General features: G+C 39.8%; 1 non-coding gene across 1 annotated transcript; it reads right to left on the bottom strand.

Annotated features, from left to right (window-relative positions):
* Window positions 1-2759: 2759 nt before the first annotated feature.
* Window positions 2760-2846, bottom strand: TRNAM-CAU (transfer RNA methionine (anticodon CAU)). Its single transcript is given in 2 exon segments — window positions 2760-2795; window positions 2809-2846. It is a non-coding gene; the product is annotated as a tRNA-Met (tRNA).
* Between the last annotated feature and the right edge of the window lie 1844 nt (window positions 2847-4690).

Here is a 4690-nt window from a genome sequence, read left to right as displayed (position 1 = left end):
ATCTCGTGGTGTTGCTCAAGCGTGCTGCGGAGAAGTGCCTGATAGATCCTTTAGATGTTTTAGATTTCTCAGACCATATTCTTATTTATGATGATGATATGATTATTTTTGGGCAAGCAAACGTGCAGCAGATGCTTAGATTCAAACTTATTTTCCAGTTCTTTCTCTCTCTTTCTGGGCTTTCCTTAAATGATAGCAAATGCTCTCTTACTATGTTCAATGTTAAGTCTTCTATGCTTGCAGTGGGTCAACATATTTTTAATTGCGCAATCTCTGAGTTGTCTATGATGTATTTGGGGGTGCCGTTACAAGTGAAGTGCCTCTCTTCTGCTGCTTAGGCTCCAACTATTCAAAAAGTGAAAAACAAGCTTTTTTCATGGCAGACGTTTTATCTCTCCATCGTTGGCCGTCTGACTTTAATCAGATATGTTCTTTCTTTTATTCTTGAATTTTTTATGTCAATGTTTGTGATGCATGTGGGTGTGGAGAATCAGATTTGTCATTTAATGACGGATTTTCTTTGGTCTGGGTGTCAACTCAAGGGTGACCGTCATTTGGTTGGTTGATGAACGGTGGTGTTACCTAAGTGTATGGCTGGCTTAGGTGTTTTTGCTCCAAGACAGACGAGTATTGCTCTTGTGGCCAAGCAATGTTGGATGGCCCATCAATCAGGTTCTCCATGTGCTTGTTTGCTTCATGCTAAATATGGTACTCCTGATTTATCTCTTTTTTGTCATGGAACCCCGGGGGTTGGTGATCTCGCACTTATGAAGCATGTGGTTGAGAGCCTTATCGTTCTTTAGAGATCAAATTGGCGATGCAAGAAATTGCGATCAGTGATTGCAATGGGCGATTGCGCCAAATGGTGCGTTTCAGACCCACAAAGTGTATAGATCATTGCTCCTCTCGGGGGAAGATTGGTTCTCTGAGTGTGTGTTATGGGCTAAGGGCCCTTCCCCAAGATCTCGGGTCTTGGCTTGGTTAATTTTGCATGATAGGGTTCAGACTCACAGTTATTTAAAGAAGTTGGGTTTTCAATTTCCTAGCTAGTGTGTGTTTTGTCAAGTTGCTGAAGAAACTACCTCTTATTTATTCTGGTCTTGCCCAATCTTTGTGGCCCTATTTAATAGGACGTGGAGATCTCTGGACATAATTGTCAAAGAGGTGTCTTTCACACTTGATCTGCACCTGGGCTCTGTTGAAATTAGACGATGCAAGCGCTGGAAACTGATCTGGAAGACATGGTTACTTACTACTTGGTGGTTTGTTTGGATGGCACGCAATTATGCTATTTTTCATCAAATTCCAGTCGTCCTTAATAATCTTGTCTATAAAATTCTTGTTGATGTATATGTGATTCTGAGTATGCATCTTTGAGACCTCTCCTTCCCTCTGAACAATGTTCACTCATCGGTGGTTCCTTCTAATCTAGCGGATCTTGGTTGAGCTTGGCTTTGTTGTTTGTTGCTATATGTTTGTAGTTTCTTTTTCTTTAGCATTTTATTTTTGTTTTCTATCTTGTTCGGTTCATGGGTTCAACCTTTTGTTGATCATCGTGAGTGGTAATGTTGATCTTCTTAGGTCTCTCTCTCTCTCTCTCTCAACACACACATATCGAACTTTAATCAGACACTAGATTTTGGATCTAGTTTGAGATCATCCCGGATATGAGATCAGAGGCAGTCACATGCTATCTATTGACTATTGTGATTGATGGGTTAAAATTGTCTCCCTGTAGTGGGATGTTGCAGGTTCAAAACCTCAGTGGTACCTTTAAAGATAAGGGGGTCTGCCTTAACCCCAGCTTGCCTTTCCAAAAAAAAAAGTTAACAAACAAAGAAGAAAACCTTGAAATAGAATTAATCTCACGAAAATATCAGCAAGGATTTTTTCTTGGAAGAATGCAAAAGTAGAAAAAAGAAAAAGGAAAACTTCTGTCTGCCGTACTTAGGATTGTTGTCCTGTGAGCTTAATTAAGAACTTGTTCCATGTTGAAAATAACCACAAGAATAAGATTTTTTAATACATGCATGTCAGATTAAGTCAGATCCCACAAAAGGTAGGGGCCCTCTCCACAGCTTCTTCGTTGGAAAAAAAAAGTCAGATCCCACAAATTTGAACAAGGTCTAGGCCTTGATTTAGCTAGAGTTGGTTTTTGGACCTCATAATGAAAATTGGATCTGGGTTGGATACACGTCTAATATCAATTCTAAAATGTCCAACCATGGTCTTCATTCAAGATTCTCTTGAATGCCAAATGGTCTCACCAAGTTGACGAGATGCCACAAGTTTGAAATCGACAGGGAGTGTCTCTTCCTGCAAGGCCGCAGCTGGGTGTACTCCCTAGTGGGCAAAGAGAGCCCCGAGTGTTTTACCAACCGGATGTTTGCCAAAGCGCGGACAATGAGGAAAAGTTTTCTCTTGGCCTGAGAAAAAAAAAGAAGTCCCATCTTGACTAGGAACTTGTGGAACGCTGGCAAAGTCTGTGCCAGAAAGATAAACCACCTGACTGGTTCCCAACCTCACTTGATATGTAATTTTATTTCTTTTATTGATGTATTAAACCTTGTTTCCTGGTGGGGGTGTGCTCAACCCCAGCTTAATTATCAAAAAAAAAAAGTTCTGAAATATAATTAAAAGAGACCATCCATGAACATTCTTTGAAGGAAAAAGGAGCTTCATAAAGCTTTGTTTTATTCAGAAATTCTACGGATTTGTGAAGCAACACCAATGATGGCGGAATTTAAAAATATACTTTTTGGGGTGAGAGAGGCTCGAACTCTCGACCTCAGGATCACTCGTAGTAGCTATGAGACCTACGCGCTAACCAACTGCGCCACCACCCCGAATATGATAATTTTTAATTCTAAAATATACTGATTTCAAACGAGTAGTAGGGGGATTTAAAAATACACAAACTTGTCCTGTGGGGGTGCGAGAGGATCCAACTCTTGACTAGAGGTGTCAATGGGTCTAGTTTGACCAGCGCCCAACCCATACCAAACATTATAGGGTAAAAGCATGGTGATAAACAAGGAGGTCCCATAAGAATCTGAGTCAGACTCAAAGGGTCTGATAACAAGGAGGTCCGATACCAAATGTATGGTTTGTGAAAGTTCATTCCAGACCCAGCCCTGACACGAATTCCAACTATGAACCGAAATTTTTCAATGTAATAAAGATAAAAAATAATATTTTACTGTGTATGGTCCGACTCTGGTTCATGCAATCCTTATAGGATAAAGGTATGATTTCTCTTATGGTAGGTCCGATTGGACTTGTGTATGAACCGGGTATCAGCATTTCAAATCATATATGGGTTTGGTCTCACCTGAGTTAGAACCAAACCCGACAGATTGATACCCCTACTCTCGACCGCAGGATCACTCACAATAGCTGAGTCCTACGTGTTGAACCAAACCCCAATGAGATTGGGTCGGGTTTGGGTCTTTCTTTTAGACCCGATTCAGAATCAAATCTGATAAGACCTGAGCTGGTTACACCCTTAAATCTGTGTCATTAATCAAAAAGAGACAAATAGCATAGATATAGTATAAAATAAAAAGCAATCAACCTGCCGAGAGGGCAATTTTTTTTTTTGGGATAATCCAAGGGAAAAAAACTCCCATCCCCTACTGCACATTTGCTGGGCCAAAGGTTGGTAAAACTCTTGAGATCCTCCCTGCCCACAAGGAGTAACCCAGCTTCGTCCCTGCAGCAAGGGTTGCCACCCATGGGTTTTGAACTTGTGACATCCTGTCAACCCCCTCCAGATGAGTGGCTGAAAGGAAAATTTATTGAAATCAATCAAGGTTTTTTTAAGGTAATCAAGGTTAAAATAACATAATAAAGTGGAAGAAGAGAAACATAACATACTCTTTATGAAAAAACCTGACTCTTAACTGTTTTTTTTATTTTAGCAAAACGTCCTTCTTACTGATACCATTGCCCTCTAAGCAGTAGGGCACGTTTGGAAGAGAGAGAAACTTTCATAGGAAAAGAAAGTTTTTCCTATGAAAGTTTTTTATATGAGAAGTTTTTCAAAAGAAAGTTTTTTGGTTGTTTTTGTAGCATGAGAAAAACATAGTGGAAAATGTGAAAAATGAGAGAGAGGAGGAGGGTGGTTGTGATGGTTGTAGGTGGTGGTGAGATGGATAATGGTGGGTGGTGGTGGTGGTGAGATGGGTGATCGAGAGTATAAAAATAAATTCTCTTGATAGGAAACATTCCTCCACCATACCTTCCATGGAGGAATGTTTCCTATCAAAAAGTGTATTTAAAAAAAAAAAAAACTAAGTCAGCGAAAAAGTCTATCTCGTTTGGAAGGGTCGGAAAATCCCTATAAAATTTTCATTTTGCGTCACTTTTCCTACATTTTTCTTGCTTCCAAATGTGTCCTAGCAAAAATTTTCTTTATTCAGCTAGGCTAAGGAAAAAAAACCCATCACCCACCGCTCATCTATTTGCATTCTGATGAGTATTATAATGAATAAACTGAAACTGATTGCATAATTGCTTTTAGTGTTTAAATTGAAAGGTTCATCTCTCCGCACCCTCCTTTTCACCTAGAGCACAATCTGATGGATAGACTTATGACCCTTGAGCAGTGTTGTCAATATCGCTGTTATCGTTTGGCCAACAATTCAGCTGAATCGGTGGATATTGATATTCAAGTGAATCGTTCTGAATT

The sequence above is a fragment of the Nuphar pumila genome, chromosome 4, assembly GCF_984573655.1.
Source record: "Nuphar pumila chromosome 4, dmNupPumi1.hap1.1, whole genome shotgun sequence".
Taxonomy (NCBI): domain Eukaryota; kingdom Viridiplantae; phylum Streptophyta; class Magnoliopsida; order Nymphaeales; family Nymphaeaceae; genus Nuphar; species Nuphar pumila.
Note: the sequence above shows the minus strand (reverse complement) of the source record. Positions and strands in the feature narration are given on the sequence as shown.